At 37.8% G+C, this 18,989-nt stretch overlaps 1 protein-coding gene and 1 long non-coding RNA gene across 2 annotated transcripts in view; one reads left to right on the top strand and one right to left on the bottom strand.

Annotated features, from left to right (window-relative positions):
• Positions 1 to 2,832, bottom strand: part of LOC148395194 (uncharacterized) — a 34,018-nt gene extending 31,186 nt beyond the window's left edge. Inside the window, exon 1 of the long non-coding RNA XR_015859503.1 lies at positions 2,556 to 2,832. This is a non-coding gene — a long non-coding RNA (uncharacterized LOC148395194). The remainder of the gene's footprint in view (positions 1 to 2,555) is intronic.
• Positions 2,833 to 8,171: 5,339 nt separating this feature from the next.
• Positions 8,172 to 18,989, top strand: part of pik3cb (phosphatidylinositol-4,5-bisphosphate 3-kinase, catalytic subunit beta) — a 35,523-nt gene continuing 24,705 nt past the window's right edge. Inside the window, exon 1 of the mRNA XM_088381129.1 lies at positions 8,172 to 8,402. The gene's annotated coding sequence lies outside the window, so the exon portion shown is untranslated. The remainder of the gene's footprint in view (positions 8,403 to 18,989) is intronic.

The following is an 18,989-nucleotide window of genomic DNA, read 5'->3' as shown; positions in this document are numbered from 1 at the left end:
AACAAAAGCCACAGCCACATTAAAACCAATAATTATTATTATTGGTGTCTGTTATAAGCTCTCTCCATGTGCATGCATGCAACAATTGACGTACCCGCCAGGTGACATACACACTGAGGACTTACATCCTCTGGGTGTGTGTTTTTGGGTGACAGCCGTAGATCACCCACAGGGACATGGCTGTGTTGTGACAGCAGCAGAATAACCCGATATATTGTGCTACAACTTCAAACACATTGACGTTGTGATCAAATTTCAATAATAAGAATGGTTGTGTTTGGCACGTTTGCTGTTTGAGTTGAACTTTCGGGTGGACGTCACAAATAAATACGTAGGGCTCCATTCAGTTCATGATGCAAATTGAGTGTAAACTTGGTCTTTGCATGGAAGAAAGTGGATAGATGAAGTCTATTATTTTCCTCTTATGGAGTTCAACGGTAATGAAGTTATGGGCTCACCCTTCTGAGATCACATCAATTTGGCGCCCATGTTCAAAGTGAAACTGAGCAATGTTTTCATTTTGAGGCGCATACACACACTCATATTCATTTTCTCCCCACGACTGTCCAACACACTTTCCATCCAAGTGCAACATCAATACACACACAGACTCCCGTGTGTCTGCTCCAAGGGGAATTTTTATTAAATCTACGGTGCATGTGCAGGAATAACAGTCTTCCCTCTGACGTATTTGCTGTATTTTTTACAGGGTGGTTGGGTTGACCATATTCATTTTACACGTCATAACATAATAATGGCAACTTTGTAACAGTAGAAAAAAATGGAAGTTTAAGTCGAAGCACACCAACAATGAAAGCATTCGATTTTGCCTTGCAGCAGTTTAATTTATTTAATTTATACCATATTAATTTTACACGGCATAATAATGGCATAATATGTGACAGTAGAAAAAATGGAAGTTTAAGTCGAAGCACACTAACAATGAAAGCATTCGATTTTGCCTTGCAGCAGTTTAATTTTCAAATATGTTTGATTATTATTATTATTATTATTATTATTATTATTATTATTATTATTATTATTATTATTATTATTATTATTATTATTATTATTATTATGCCCTGTCTTTTATCACAGCCATGGAGATTGATCGCGCTTATTTGTCTTTCCCAGTGTTTTACAAGGACAAACTCTCAAAGGTTAAATGATTTGAATCTGTTTCACTTTGTTGCCTGTCGTGCATCACATACCAGCCAATCGGAATACAACCAGCAGCAACACTTGTGTATCCATGTGCACACGGGGAGCATGTAGCAATGTACATTCTCTGCTTCCTCACATTTATGTTTTATAAACAAGCAGGAGATAAGGGCGCGTTTGAATGACAAATGTATTCCAAACACACTTCTTAGAACAACAAATACGAGTGTTTTAAAAACTGTTTTAGCATGCGCGCAACGCGCAACATAAACTATTAGCACCGACGAGTTTTTAGAGGGATGTGGTTCATATACATAACACATGAGACGGCGCTTTGACGCGTGAAAATATTCCGTTACAATGTAACGAAATATGTATAATGTAACTGTTACATTGACTCGATCATGAAAATGTTTTAGCATTTCTACAACATTTCTGTAACGAATTTTGGTTCGATAAAACACAACCTTTGCTTTACCATTTTATGACAGTTTTTCAATGTTTGGGCAACGAGTCTAAAAAGATTTATTCCCACCAATTTAATAAAGTTGTTCACCTCAAGAGAACAAAGGTTTTCATAACGACGAAGTATATTAATGAACGTGTCGGTGAAGTGTGGCGCGCAAGGCAGGTGTGCATGCGCTCACAGAGGTTGATAGTTCACCCGGGAGGTCTGGAACAATGGGCCTGCATACAGGATGTCTCAGGGGCTCGGGGAGATAAGGCTAGTCGAGGTTCATGGCTCCACAAGCCTAGATTTGGTCTTGCCCCAGACATTAAGCACTGTGACTGACTAGATGAACTTTATTTTATAGACCTCTAAGTCAATCAAACCAATTGTCCAGGTATATTTTAATGACTCGTGAAAAGATTATTATTAATATGAATGAAATTAGAAAGAAAAACTCTGCCTGTATAAATCACATAAAAACATTCAATCCGGAACTCTCAACCAATAAAATAGCTGCATGCTTTTTAGCATGCTGCGCGAGTTGTTAGTTATTCGGCAGTTTCTAACACATGTGCCGTTATGAAGCACGCATCAAGACAATAAAAACACCGTTTTAAGTTTTTTATAACATGCAAACTCTGTGGGCCACACTCTAAATGCAAGACTTCAACGGAAACTGAATATACTGACATTACCAAAAATAAATAAATATTATTCTTTGCTTAATTCGTGCAAAATTATTGCACGCGGCTTATCTTCTTATTTAACTCCATTAGCCATGCATTATACCAGCGGTCCTCAACCTTTTTTGCGCCACGGACCGGTTACATGTCAGACAATATTTTTACGGACCGGAAATTTATGATCAATATATAAATACGATGAAATAGAATTATACGACAGGCATAAAAACAAATGCTAAGCGCATTAGAATAAAACTCACCATTAAGTATCTGCTCCGTAGCTTTGTTTTGGTCGCTGTAACCGCAGAAAATCCCGTTGGAAAGGGAAGCGGGGTTTTCAGTGCTTTAGTGGCGATCTCAGGATATTTTGCCTTGATTTTAATCCAGTTTTCTTTTTCTTGGAGGTTGTAGCCTCTTCTTCTGTCTCCACATAGGGCCTTTTCCTCTTCCCAAACATGTCTTTTTCTACTCATTTTTGATAGCTTCGGGACGGGACCGGGACGAGTGTCTTGACCTGAATTCACCTGTGTCAAGAGCCACAGGTGCACCGACGGATGTAATTGGGAGAGAATCCCCAAATTTTTATATTTTTCAAAATAAATTCTTACTCATTTTTGCTTACTTTGCGGGCTAGACTAGGGAAACATGTCATATGACCGAGACGAGCGTCTTGACCTGAATTAATTGATCGTCGATAACATATAATGTATATGTATACTATATATATATATATATATATATTTTTTTTTTTTTCTGTGTGGCCCGATACCAAATGACCCACGGACCGGTACCGATCAGCGGCCCGGTGGTTGCATTAAACTAAACATTTTTATAATTAGTCGACATTCCTTGTAAATAAACAGTCAGTTTTTAAGTAGGCTTATACGTTTTAAAATCCACAACTGAATACATTGGTTTAATTAAACAGAATAAGTATGCAGTTGCCTACATGCTTTGCCATTTTAACACCTTCCCGAAGAGTCTTTCTGGAATTATTGCATTTTAAATTCTTTCATATTGTACCCCATGCAGAGACTGATGACCAATGAATAAACTTGGTGATGTTCATGAAATTAACATCATCCATTGAGAATAACTTCAACAGAATACGGATGGAAGGATGAAACATTATATATACTTGGAGGATATCTTGATGAAACATCATGAGGCATTCTTTAAAAAAAGCCCCAAGTAAAAGATTTGATTTCTTCCTCAAAACAAAATTTAAATGTGTCCATTATGAAACGTGAACCTCCTTTGAAAGTGTTTTCGGCTAAATCGGACATTATTTCTTTATCGAGTTGTTTGCATTTATTTTGAAAATAAATCTTTGCGCCTCTATTTTATATTTTACACGTGTGCTTGAACGAAGCACATCCTCATCATGCCCCCCTCCCACCCCCCACGGCTCCTAAATTTAGAATAACGTGTAGTTTTGTTTGCGTGCGTCTTTTCCGCTGAATAGTCGCATGAATAACCATGATTGTGTCCTTTGTCGTGCGCTCCCAGATGACAGATTATTATCAACACGACAAACGAGGTCAAGTCGCTGTAGGAGCAACGCATTTGACCCTCCCGTTTCCTTTTGTTTTGCACGCATGCGCAAACCCGTGCTGCACTTCTACCTGCACTCATTCCGGTTATGAGAGCTCGCATGCTCAACGGGGCATATGCGATGCAACCCGTCCGGTCAAGTCACACTATTTCCCGCACACAATTGAATGGCTGACATTCTCTCTTTCTGTCTGAATGAGGAGCAAGCATTTCCACAGCAATTGAAAAGGGGAGTGGGGGGGGTCACCACTGTTTGCTATACATCTGCTCCAAACAGGAAAATATGCAACCATTTGATTCATAGAAAATCCGGCAATTGTTTGAATCAGCACGAGTGTTATTTTCCGCCCCCCTTTCTTGGAGGTCAAATATTAAAAGTTTCACTCTTACAGTCCCCTCCACATTTCTGGTTCATTTCACCCATGCAGGGATTTCTTCACGTGATGTTTTTACATTGCTGCTGATTGCTATCTTGATGACAAGACGGCAAGACAATAGCAACGTCTAATATTTCTCTATCAAGCCAAAATAATCACAATAATGTGTGTTGATATACACTGCAAGGTTTATCAATAGGAAACGTTGTTATAACTTTTGTTTCTCATTTGGAGCATATTTTGGTATATCTTCCAGGTCAGGTGACTAAAAAAGGTGACCTAATCTGCCCACCATATAAATACAGTTTATACAGTTTATATGAACTGTATCAAAAATTCAATATTTACCCAAATCCAAGTGTTATTTGCAAGAATTTATGGCTGTAACACAATTTTACTATATGCATTTACAGCTTTTCTGTCAATAAGATGTTTTATGTAGAACCTACTCACTAAATTGTCATTGAACACTTAACATTGTCATTGTCGATGACATTGTCATTGAGTACTTAACAATAACTATATAATTGTAAAAGATTTATAAATCCAGACATCATAAAGAATCCAAGCAGTTTACTGAATTATTCATCAGCAGTAAGAATTTTTGCGTTCATTTTTTGGTTTGAGCCACTTCTGCACTTTGAATTAATGTGTTCTATCAAATTTATAATCTTGTATTTACTGTATAACCAGAGATGAGAAATCCAGGTCAAGAAGGTAAGAACCCTGCCACGGCGTGACTTAAGCCACGGTGCTTGAACTCAACCATCAGGTGAACAAGATAGTTCACCTGCCGTAAAAAGAAAAAAAAAGTGACAATGGTTAACTGAGCTATTATGCCTGCCAGTTGAGTAGAATAAAGTATGAGTAAAACCAAACTGCCAAACTGGCAGGGTTTTTACTTTCTGGACCTAGATTTCCCAGCTCTGTTTCTAACTAATAAAAGAGCATCTCTAAATTTGAGCTCATTAGCTGACAAGCATGTCGTTATGAGTGACTAGTGCAGTTTAAGAAGCTTGCAAATCAGGGCAGTCGCTGATGGTGGAGGGATACATCGACATCGTGAGTTCGATTCCTGCGTGTGCGTGTGCGTGCGTCTGCGTGCGTGTGTGTGTGTGTGTGTGTGTGTGTGTGTGTGTGTGTGTGTGTGTGTGTGTGTGTGTGTGTGTGACAAAAGGTAAATAAAATAAAAGCTTGCAAAGCTAGTCTTGTTAGTTTAAAATGACTAACTATATTGTTTTTTACACCATTTTGTCTTGCCATTTTTTTAATTTGATTTTATCATATCTTGTTTATCTTGCCCTACAAGTTGTACTTACGTCCAGTATCGCTTTCTGTTCCGTGCTTCACTGTTTCTCTGTATAGGCCAATTCATTCATGGACTAACTGCAAGTATGAATGCACACTTGGAAGCTACAAATAAATTGCCCATTAATAAAGATGTCTAAATATAAATAAATAAATACATAAATAAATAAATGAGTTACCAAATATTTTGTATCTATCAAGCTGTTCCACACGTACAAAATTAATCACAACATATATTTAGTTCCTAAGCAACGACCATTATCCATCAACTCCTTTTTATTGTTTGGGACAAGCAAATAATATATTTGAGTGTAATTGGATCCATTTCCAATCCAATTGTTAGTTAAGACGAAGAATTACCATAAATAAACATTTTAGTGTGCTTAAAATTGTGCATTTATGTTTGATGGAAGAAACAAACAAACATAGCCTATCACGTTCTTAACCACGCTCTTGTTTTTTTTTATGGCATTTCAACTCCATGAAAGCATTGATGTGTTTAAAATTTTACCAGCCTCTACATGAACCGGAACAAGCCGGCTTATACTGCGAAGGGAAATGAGATAAAATGCTTCCGTTCTCTTGATTATGAGCTGCAAATTGCTTTGTCGGGATTTAAATGGCATGTGTTTTCCCATCGTGCATTGACTGGTTCTATTTTTAAAACCCTTTCCTCTTCTCCATCCCTTACAAACTTCCGCAACAAAAAACTTTTAGAAAAACCGTTCTCCTGTTAACGTTACAATTAATCAAGGATGAAACCACATTCCTGTGCCGATAAGAAAGAACACCTGTGTTTCTTCTTCTTACGCTTTAGAGCAGGTTTATGGCCAGACAGGCAGGAAAACCAATGGCAAGGCCATTCAGACAATTAAGCAAGGTTATTGGCATTCGCTTAAATTAACTTTTCAAATGTAATGTGCTTCTTATTACACGCATATGTGATGAGATTGCAGCGCTGGTTTGGACGAATGGCCGTGGGATATTTGAATCAAATAAGAGGGAAAGCAACGATTGGATGACTATCAGCTACTCCCTTTGAACAAATGGTTTTCAGGCAATGAGAAGGTAATTGGGTTGATCTTGATACACTACTTTGTCACACACACGCTACATGATATTCGTGACTAAATTGTCTCAGTGTTCGTGTCAGCATGATTTAATGCTGGGGTTTTTGTGGTGTGGTATGGTTCCATTCTGTCGCAGTAACAAGTAAGCTGACATCAATGAATTGAACTTTCATTGATGGGAGTCAATGTTCTTTTAAAGTCGCCTAAATGTGCTCCTTTCGAAATTGTGGATGCACTACGTAGATCTGTACTGCTCCCTTGTGGCTTAACGAGGAAGTACTTGTGGTTTGTATAATTATTTACTTGTGGTTCAGAGTTCACGCCCTAAGCCGAACACGTTTATAGATCGGAATTTGGAATCTAAATGGAACGTAAATATTGATATGAAAAACATTTATATATAAAAAAAGGCAAATGTGACATGTGATGACAAAGCCTACCTTTGCCAGCTACACATATGGTTATTACAAAATAATAACACAAATCAAATGTCATATACTACGTCGTAACCGTACCAAGGACCCGTATGCCTACAAGAGAAGCACACGATTGCGTCTATAAAATTGTAAACTATAGCGAGAATACCAAAAAAGTTATCCATGAAGAATTCTCATATGAGTCAACCAAACAAAACTTAACTGTTTGTGGAAAAAGCGATACAATAAAATATTGTTCAAGAAGTGAGTGAGTAAAAGTAAAACATGTTCACGGTTCCTCAAAAATCTTAAACGCCTCCAAGATATGTGATATATAACCGCACAATTAACAAGTAGATAAAGTTGAATGGCAGCAAAATATATCAATACCGAGTAAGGACCTCCACTAGTTTTGTCTGGTTCTTAAGTTATTTACGCGGTGAAATGTGTCTCTTGTAATTTACGTGGACTGTATGCAACTGTATGTACTGTATGCCTCATTCCATGATGTAGTTGTGCGTGAAGGGTAAGAATTCATTTAATTCGCCAGAGGGCAGCAAAATTATGTATTTACAGACAAGGCGCAATCTATTTTAGTGAAGGGAAGCAAAATTATGTATTTACAAACAAGGCGCAATCTATTTGAGTGAAGCGCAATTGTGCTGTACTAAACTCATAATTGACGTGAGGAATGGTTCAATGGCTGCATTACAGTTGGACTAAAGGAAGATACGGTAGACATATTGTATTTTTTGTTATTTTTTGTTTTGTTTGTTTTATTACGTCATTCTGAAATATAAATAAACTTTGTTGATTAAATAAAAAGAGCGGAACGACACTGCGTATGTTATTAGCGCAAACTATGTCGTCTGCTCCTGACAGGCGAGAAAGAATAACAGCATATGAATAGAGACTAGACCTTCAAAATAAAGGTATTCTACATTATAGCGATTTGAAGTTTTGAATGAGTGCAAATATATTCACATTGCCAAGCCACGAATTTTCTAAATAATTCCTCCAAATGTTGCTATGGAGTTTATAGTACTTTCTCTACTGGTAGCGTTTAGTGAACTTTGAGAAGTAGCGTTAGTTTCTAAATCACGGTGACCGGAAGTGCAACTTCCTATCGCTAACTTTGACAAGAGGAGGAGGTGGGCTTGCTGGCGGAGAAAGTATCAGTGGCGGCGGCGGTGCTTCACCTCCGGCGACAAACAGGAAGCTCGTCCGCGGTGCGGGGCTTCCACCTGAGACTGAAGACACCCGGCCAGATGATCGCCTCTTACTCGACCCTTTTACGCCTGATACTAATCTTGTCGTAAACCGTGACGAGGTTTGTTTTCTTGCAACGCTGTCTAAAGTCCTTCCAAGAAGGGTGACCCAAGGTAAGTCACCATTCGATCTTCTTTCAAGTGAAGTTGAGTTGTTGCCCCGCTATGAGGGGTCGCGCCGAACTCCGCTCATAAATCTGGCGACTTTTAAACTGACACGCTTTCTAGTCAAATGCATCATTTAGGCATTTCAGGAATTCCATGCATAATTGCAGTAAGATTAGGTTTATTTAAATTAATTTATTTATACAGTGGAAAAATGCCCGATCTGTGGAGCACATTTAGATACGTTTCGGATCCAGAATTGAATTTGCTGCCATGTATTTGGTATACCGTGTGGGCAAAGAAAATGACATTTTGCCCTCCTTCAAATCAAATTTCAACACTCGTTTCTTGGCTTCTGGCAATCTTAAATCACCACTACCTTCCCCGTTTATTGTGCCTCTGCTCATGTTACCAGGAGCGCAACATTTGTCAAACTCTTAACATTTTGTAATGTAAGTCTCCTTTCATCAGTGGATCAGATCTGGATTGATCTTTAGGATTTACTTTAAACGCCACAGCTCTCACCTCTGAAATGTTTACCAAGCTGGCTGTTGCCATATGTGGAAGTCAACCACTGTATTTTATATTTAAGATGTACAGCAGATGCACAGCTGTCACCTCTGAAATGTTTACCAAGCTGCTTGTGGCAGTCAACCACTGTATTTTGTATTTAAGATGTATGTCACTGATACCAGCTGCACACATCTTCGACAGTTGGATGGAAACAAAGAGGATGTGAAACTTTTGTTGATGTTGTCAGCCATTCTACCATAAAGTTAAGCGGAGCAGCGGACACATTTTATGATAGGCCCCACATGAAGAAAATGGGAGGGGGGGCTAAACTGATGTAACGTGCAAATTGTTTTAATTAATAGGTGAGAGAATTTTAATCTGACATGCCAATCATATTTTAAAAACATATCACTGGAAAAGTGGAGGACCTACAAGTCTTAGGGCTGGATGATTATGGAAAAAAATAATGATTGTTTTTGCTTGATAGTTGAGGGCTTAAGAAGTGTGGTCCACATATTTTTTTCATGAGATGTGAAAGGTTTTATGAAAAAGCCACAAACTGATTTGCATATCTGATTGATGACTTACTGGTGTTTATGACTTGTTTAGTAGAATTTTGTGAAGTTGTTGTATTGAATGCTTAAAAGACTGCTAAAAGTTTTGGTAAGTCTTGTTAAATTTGATAAACTGCCTCTCATTTTACTTCATGGTTCTTTTGCCTTAATTTTAGCATAAATTTAAACATACAAGACCAAAGCATTTATTTGTTATTACTCGGGTTTTCAGCATATAGCCAAGCTTTAGGAATCTTCTTGACAGAACTTGTAGTTTTTAGTCAGTCAAATCTTACATGTTATCTGTGAGTGCAAAATGACAAAAATACTTGTAAACATATGTGTGTAACATGTTTACAAGTCTAAAACACAGACAAACATACAAAGAACAACAACAAAATGTCACTGTGACATTGCAGTTATTTATGGCACAGTTGTTTTTTTCAGGCACCACCCTGTGTCCTGCGTTGAGAAGGGGCAACTGCCAGCTGCCCCCCACCCCCCACCCCATCCCCCACTGTTGTTTTAACTTTACAGAACACTGATAAGGCTAACTGACGTAATTGGGCAGACATGAGTGAACAAAGCAGCTACAGTGTTAACTAGCGATGCTCCAATCGTGATTGTTTGATTTACGTGGAAAAGTATTTGATCGGTATGTCGATCAATGCTAATCACAAAACTCATCACCCGAAGCCCATAATTTGCAGCCTGTGTGCAATGTAGCATCCCCTTCCCCTTTGCTGCATACTGCAAGTTACAGATCAAACCAGTAACTAAATCATAATATAAGTTTGTGCATTTTATGCAGTATCAATTTGAAAATCATGCCCTGTTTTTGAATAGTAGATGGATGCCCGTGTTTTGTTTCATCAGATTTTTCAATTGATACAAAACAATAATTGTTAGATGAATCAATTTTTAAAATAATCCTTCATGAGCACACACGCACGTATAGATAATCCATGCATACATATGTACATAATGTAGTCAACTGATCAAAATTAGGCTGCTTTTCCCTCCATATTGCAGCCATAGCGATAATTGTTCAACCCCATTTTAAGTATAGTAAAATATGAAATAGCACATAGAGGCCAATCGTGCTTGTCCTCATTAGGGTTGCACGTAATTGGAGCCCTTGACTACAGACTTTTGAACGTGAGACGGGGTACACCCTAAACTGGTCGCCAGTCAGTTGTAAAGCACGTGGACAAACAACCATTCACACTCATTTTCACATCTATGAATAATTCAGTCTTCAATGATCCATCATACAGTATTATTCTGAAAGAATAAGCAAGCCCAAAGAGTCTGGCTGTGAGGCACATGGTCTCAACCAATACTCTGCTGTCCCGTATTAACCTTCAATGTGACCAATCAAAACTTTTATTGCTTTGGCAAGTTCATTGTGACAATGCCGCTCACCCCACCACCGCCGTAAATCAAGAGTTATTTTTTTTCCACATCTAACTGAAGCCTGTAAGTGCTTGGACAATGGTGCTTGGTAGACGACATGCTTGCCAACATGCTAACATTTAAAGATGGCTGTTGTTGAAATGTCAAACAGAGAAGAAGGCTAAATAGTCTTCAGCCGTAAATGTGACGTCGACACACTCGTGTAACACTTCAACAGCCTGGTCTTTGTATTGACATTTTCCTGGTATTACCGTTAGTGGCTTGTGTAACATCCTCCGAGAGTGCATAGCGAAAGGGAGTCGGTTGAGACTTATTCACTTGTTGGAGCATTTCACAATACTTTAGGCTTCCAGACCCACATGTTTATTTGCAAGCCAAGCTTTTTATAGAAAATAAATAAATAAATAAATAAATAAAATGTATATATTTTTTTGCATGATCCACATGAAAATTCACTTGAAATACAAATGTGAGATAGGAGGAGCCTTTTGGAATTCTCCCCTCAGGTAACAAACATACAGCAGGCCAAGACCTGCCAAGGAATGCAAAGGAGATGGCAGAAAGACAAAAAGACTAACAGAGAGAGACAAGTGGTTGAAGGCATGCTGAAATCAAATTATTCATAAATGAGTTGTTGAGGTGCGTGTAAAGAGTCATTACCAAATTGTACCAAAATCAAGTGATGCGGCTTGATGCAAATGTTTTTGGAGATGGCAATCAAATACAGATATTCCCAAGCCATTCATCTGTTCTTCTCCTGCTCTGTGTTCAACCTATCAAGTGTTTTTGGCAGGTCTGGGCTATAAATGTACAAATAATCTCCCTTTATACAATATATCAACAGCACCACAGTTTGGGAATCCATGCCACGTTAAATACCATCATTTTGGGACTGTTGTGCGCACCGGAATATAAGCCACACCCACAGAATTTCAAAAAGAAGAAAATATCAAACGTGGCAGTTTTTTTTCCTCTGTACTCATTTGACCGCCCAACAAGTGAACTATTCGCATAGTTATTTGATTTCTTGTGTTTACTCTGAGACTGCACAATATACACACACTAACACACAATAATGTTTGAACTTCCAATTGCTGTTTTGTCCATAGGGGTGATTATTAGCCGTGAAAGACTAGGTATCAATACTTTTAGCACAATATGTAGCATGTATATAAATAACTGATCAATAAATGATTTGATAATTGATTATTAAATACTGAATGCAAAACGGCTTTAATGTAAACCACATTACACACTGTGTCAACATAAGATATCCGAGTGCTTAACTCGTGTTGTATTAGCTTCAAGTTAATAAAAACTGATAAGATTGAGACATGTAATACATATAAATTATTCGCTTTTGACTTGGCATGCAGCCGGCAGGGCTGCCTCACAGCCAGAGTTCCTTTCTATTAAATCGGCCAGTCGTAAACTCTCCTCTGAATTGGCTCCTCGTTGTTCGTAACAAACTTTTTTCCAGTGAATACAACCTGACCTAAACGAGCAGTCAGCTTACATTAAACAAACATGGCAATGTTTATGTGGGATTTTATAATAGTTTTAAAGGAAGACATTTCATGTGCTATTTACTTAAAACTTCTTCGTAGTCAATACGACCTGACCTAAACGTGCATTGAGCTCATATTAAACAAACACAGCAATGTTGATGTGGGATTTCGTAATGGTTTCAAAGGAAAACATTTTATGTGCTATTTACATAAAACATTGTCGTCACTACAACCGTGTTTTGTAAGCCTATAAAGATGCGCTCTAAAAAAAAAATCGGTCAACTGACACAATTCAATGGCAACTGCAATATATTAGCACTAGCAGACAATTCACCACTATAGTTTTGATGTTTTGACCAGTGAAGATTTTGCCCCACATGGTGCCCACTTTATATTAAATAATTCTATTTTTTGCATATTCCTTCAGTGCAATATTAACCAGAGTACAGTTTTTGACTAATCCTGGCACATACAATAGTTAATTATTTTGTGGAAGGGTGAGCGGGATATCTTACCCTTTAACAAAATGTAATGGCAGTAAATAAATGCATTGCATACTATGTACAAGGATCATGGGGAAGCTGGAGCCTATCCTAGCTGACTGTGGGTGAAGAGACTGGCTAAGGTGCAGGGCACAACTTCATAGTTTGCACTCTACTTCTTCAAATAGTAGTCAGGGAGCTTTATTCACTTGTATGCAGATTATACCAGGCATGTTCAAAGAAGTACAAATTCTTGTGTGGAGAATGGAGCTGGGCTTTTGTGTTATAATAAGAGAGGAATGTGTAACTGGCTTACATTAGCAATTTCTTTTCCTGTGTGTGGCAGAAGTAAATGATTTCTCACCATTTCTTATCAGATGCAGTCGGTTGAACAGCAAGGCCTAAGCACATATTAGGGAGACCCTGAGGTTGTTTTATTTTTTATTTGTTTTGTTTATTTTTTGTTTTTTCAACCTAGTTCTCATGGCTTGGGTCATCTCAAAATACAGCTATGGAATTCAGTGGCAGGTTATACACTCCTGCTGCATGGCTCATACTATGTCATACTATTTACAGAGATCACCTACTAGGGCTGTCACTATTGCATTTTTTTTTTTAATTGATTTTATTGTTTTATTGATTTTAATTGATTTTATTTGATCAATTATTCCAATAATTAATCAAATAATCAGATTCAAATTTTGCATTTATATAGCTCAAAATCTGTTTTTATGTTTTTTTTTTTTATTTATTTTTTTAAACGACAACTCTATCAGATGCATACCCAGCTGGGTGATTTTAACCAAATCAGGGTCCAGCGTCAAAAAACTGTGACCAGACCACACTACCACAATGTGGAAAGGTGATTATAGTAAACTATTATTTTTCTTCAAGGAAAAAAAAAACTATAGTAGAATAAAAGACTGCTTTATTCTCTCTTCCATCCAATTCACATAGCATCAAAATGACTTATACTCAATCTGCCTATTATTGTCATCTGTGTAGTGCATCTCTTTTGATAAAATGTCAACAGACTGATATATGTGGAGACAAAGGAACCCTTCGGCTGCATAAAAACATGCCTTTCTAAAAAAAACAAGACTTTCTACACAACGTGCTTTCAGGGTTAACGCGATTCCCAAATTCTGCACCCAAAAGTCAGCGTAAAATTGAGATTTAGGTGTATTTTACATATTAGTCTGAGTAACACAACACTTGAGTGTAATATACTGGCTTAAAAGTTTGAGTGATAATCACACACAACCACTTGATATGAATTGATAGCAGATGATTAAAATAAGAGCTCAAGGAAAACTCCCCGGAGCTGCCTTTGAGCAAACTGACTCAACCCAAAAAGGACATTGTAAAATAGAACCAGTAGGCGACCATTACGTCAATATTTAACTGTAACACCAGCTGATTCGAGCAAGAAGTCATATCTCATTGAATTTGTCCCTGAATACGAATTGTATTCCTGTGTACAACCGGGCCAGTCCATGTTGATACTGTGAAGTGGAAAAGCGGTTTAAGAATCAAAGTATGATTACCCATGCCCGACTTCACACAGCCACAATACGTCACTGTCTGTCTCTCTATCTAATTTAACAATAGTCATTATGGCCAGAAAGTTTAGTCTTTGTGTCATCTGGACTGACCGTAAGTGGATCCACAGGTGCTCAGTGAGACCTTTGCTCAGGAAGGCAGTTGGAAAGGTAGCTAATTTTCAGCAACTGAGGGACAAATGCCAGATTACATATAGCAGGGGTGTCAAACTCTTTTTTTTTCGCGGTCCGCATTGTAGTCATAGCTTCTTTCGGAGGGCCATTATGACTGTCAACCCAAATAAATATATGAGCACCTCATATTATATACAGTAAAAGCTACAAAACAAATAACCCGTTTTCAAATCAGACGAGTAAAAACTGGTCAAATATTTAAAAAAAAAAAAAAAAAAGATATTATTAAAAGTGAAGACAATTTGCAATTCTAGTAATGACACACAAATTTGATGCACAATTTGTCTTCGCGGGGCACATGAAATGATGTGGCGGGCCGTATCTGGCTCCCGGGCCTTGAGTTTGACACCGTGACATATAGTCTCATTCACACGCCACTCATTTTGAGCTGTTTGTCAATGGCTGCTAAAATTAAAAGATGAACCTAAATTCAGTTCAAGAAAAAGTCCAGCTCAGATCCTTTGTCTTGACAGTAGAAATTGTGTGTTCACTTTGTGTCATGGCTCTACATTAACTTTGTAGAACTCGTGGCACGAGCACATGATTTAGTTACACTTTTTTTATGTGAGGGTGATGCTAATGAATAGTTGATTTATTTGGCATATCGTAGTTAAATTCTTTAATGCCAATAGGCTTGTGACGCACTGTCCATCACACCAGTAGTTGGGTAGCTACATATCGTATAAAGAGAGAAACATTTGGCCAACATTTGCCAATTACTTTTTGTACCGCTGTTAGAAAGGCTGCCGTAGTTTGATCTAATCGGCAGGCCAACTAATTGTTCAGGCCCACATCCAGTTGAAATGGCTGTGTTTTGGTGCTTTCTCATTCCGCTAATCTCATTTACTACATAGTTTTTTGCTTGGGTAATTTTTAGCTATCATTCCAAAGGGTGCCTGACTCTTAAGCTGATAAACACACTATACACAAAGTCAGTTCAGATTTATTGGCTCAAAGTGTTGGGCCTCATTTAAACTGGGAAATACTATTCACTTTACTGTTGCATGCAAAGAAATCTTATTCATCAACAAGGACAACTCACTGAGAGGCCACTGCTCTACAAGCTTTACAACCACGTGGGACAGTAATTGCATTTTTGTGGATACAACATTTGAAAGGTTGTGCAAGAGTACAATGATGTGAAACAAGATGTTCCCTCCAAAGTTTACCAAACTTTTCAGGGCCCCCCAAAATTTTTAAAATGTTATGCCCGAAACTGTACAGAATAATAAGTAGGCCACAGTTTTGAAGTTGCTTGCGGGAATGAAGGGTCAAAATAATCCAGTGACTAATCCACATTTCCGATGTTATTCCAAATATAGGTAGTATTTGCAGACAAAAAGTGTTGTGAAAGCCTGCACATGAGAGACTTGGATGATGATGATGAGTCTTTGAGTCATGTTAACGTTCAGCATTCCTAACATTCCTGCTCTTGAAGATAGGTGTAGGAAAGGAAGAGTGTGTGTCTAAAGGGGGAGAGGGGTATCAGGGACAGAGGTTGTATCAAAATCTGGTCTCTGTTGGAGTGACTGCACAATGATAAGGGGACTCTTCACTCTTCTTAGCCCAATAGGGACAGGGCAGAGTGTTGCAGCAGCGTCATCCTTTTTGCGTCAGAACGTCAGAAAGATGATCACATAGCAACTTTTGTTTTCTGGAAACGATCTAAAAGTCAAAAGAAACACAGAAAACAAAACTTTTGATTGTGTGACGCTTTCAATGTGTCCTTTCAAAGAGTTAAATGTTGGCCATCTTTTGCTTGAGATTTTATCACTGTGTAAAACAACTCACTTCCTGGCCAACCCAAGTATGGTTTCACCATAGGTGTATGTGTAATCAATTTCTTCCAATTCATAACTACCTAAACTCTCATCATTTTTTTGCCTGTTTTGACATATTTGACTTTCATATATTTACGACTGCGTGTTTTTTTTTTTTTTAACCGCTGCATTTCACAATCTGTTAGAGGCGAGATAGAGCATCTTAACCACTGAAGAAAAACAGGAAGTTGGCTGACTTTAGCTGGAATAGCCGTGTTTCGTGTCATCACTTGCACTGCTTTGCTATATGTTGTTTTGTACAAAGTTGGTTACCATATCAGTCACTTCACATTTTGATCTCTTTGGTTTCCTTTCGTTGAACTTGAGGCAGGTGGTAGAAATGTGGATGCCATATAAACCATGGCTGATAAATATCTACATTAGGGGTGATCTACATTTTACTACATACTGGAAATAGAGGGATTATATTCTCCACATTTCTAAAAAAAATAATTCCATATTTTTTGGGGTATTTGGTTTAAGTGACCCCATTAAGGGACTCAACATTGTCATTTTGTAGTTTAATTTGTATTACACTGATAAATTTACAGTATTGCAAAGGGTTTGGCATGGGTTTATTTTCACTTAAAAAAAAAGAATAATTAAATATATTTTGAGGGTTTTCAGCTTTTAATTTGAGGTCAACCAGTGTCAGTCTAGTTCAAAAACTGTACTGTAGAACTAATGAAGGTTGACGCTACATCAACAGGCTCTAGTAAAGTGAAGAAGTTAAAACAAATGCAAACATTTTTTTCAGACATGAATGGAAAATGCTGATTTGTGAGAACTGATGAAACAAAAGAAGTAAAACTCGTGCCTGAATTTATCACACACACTTCACTTGCCATGTACTCGTATTCATTTTTAGCAATACAATTTAGTAATACTTTACAACAAATACATCATCACCAATGTCATTTGGCAGAATTAGGATTTATAATTAGACTGTAAATAATCATATCATTTATGATGAATATAATAATAAGAATGTCATTTAAGCCACAGCATAAAGTGGAAGTACACACTTAATTGATGAATACTACAAACATGCGAAAAAGGGGAATGTTGTTAGTTCAGTGGGACGTTTTAATTCTATGGCCCAGATACACAGTAGCTGGTCAAAAATGTCATCTGCTGAAATTCCCACTGTTGAATAAATACAGTATCAGGCCAGATTGCCCTCTCCTCCACCTGGGCCTCCAGAAATAGCGCCTGTATCAGTCATGCTGCTGACTCTGCTGTTCAAATGTCATTCTTAATTCCTCCAGGCCCCACAGCACAGCCATGACTGTTGCACTACCTCTTTCTTCTTGAATGTTACTTGTAAATACAATGAAAAATCAAAACAGCGAGGTGTGATTTTTAAATGACACATTCCTGACCGGACAGGAGAATATGGGGAAAAAATCAAGATTATTTTGATTGATGTTGAAATCATAGAAGCCTTGCTTGATGTGTGACTCGACATCGGTGAAACTGCCTTTTCTGTATGTGAAAGTTGCACATGCTTATGCAAAGCTTAAACCAAACAATTTAATTCATTCATTCATTCATTCATTCAACAACCGCTAAATACTGGTAAACGTCTAAACCAGTAAACAGGTGTGGCATCTCACGGCGTGCAGCACCACATTTCCTCCTGCAAACTGTCAACAGGCATCAAAAATGGGTAATGGGTGCAGAGTCTTCCCACCTGCTCATTCTGATTCCCCTACTAGTCATGTATGTAAGAATAGCTCCAATTACTTATGATCATATTGTGTTGTATCGACCCAACACACCAACATGACCAAGAAGGTAATCAGTAATATATTTCTTTTTGATGTAAATACCAACATGAAGCCATATGTTTCAACCCTACAATACTAGGAAACCCCTCCGTTCAGTGCATTGTTTGGGTGGCTTTCCTTTCTTTCTTTTTTTTTCTTGTCCCATTACTCTTGTTACTAAAATATAACAGGGTTGGGCATCATTACATAGTCTGCTTTTGCACGAGTGTTTGTAGTCTAGTCCTGTCATGACAGAAACTGTAGATGGTTTTGTAATGTTGCTGTCCCAGCAAAGGTCTGCCATTTTTTACACCCTTAAAACTGCTAGGTTAAAAATTTTGGGGGTTGTTCTGTCCAGAATTTTTTTTTTTTTTTTACAAAACACCCGAGGAAGTTGGGTCAGTTTTAGAGTCCAATTTTTAACCCAAATTGGGTTGTTTTTGACCCAGCATTTTTAAGACTGTAAGAGTGTGTGTCTGTCAGTGTGTGTGTGTCTTTGTGCATGTCATTCATTGCCTATGTGGGGCCCTTTGTCCAGTGCTTAGATGAATGGTGGTTTAGCAAGATGCTGAGAGACCAATACTGAAAACTGTCCCTGCAACATTCAATGCCTCGATTCAGTGTTATTTTTGGCTGTCTCACCCCATCTTTCCATGGTGACACAACATGACCAGTGGTTAATGTTCTGTTGAGACTGCCTGACAGACTGTAATTATAGTTACAGTATGTTTTAACTTCCTACTTTTCAACACCAAATTGTAGTTCATGTGTGCTTTTGTTGGTGATCACAAGTTTTAT

This window comes from Syngnathus floridae, chromosome 7 (assembly GCF_059516105.1).
Source record: "Syngnathus floridae isolate MCC-2025c chromosome 7, RoL_Sflo_1.0, whole genome shotgun sequence".
Classification (NCBI taxonomy): domain Eukaryota; kingdom Metazoa; phylum Chordata; class Actinopteri; order Syngnathiformes; family Syngnathidae; genus Syngnathus; species Syngnathus floridae.
Note: the sequence above shows the minus strand (reverse complement) of the source record. Positions and strands in the feature narration are given on the sequence as shown.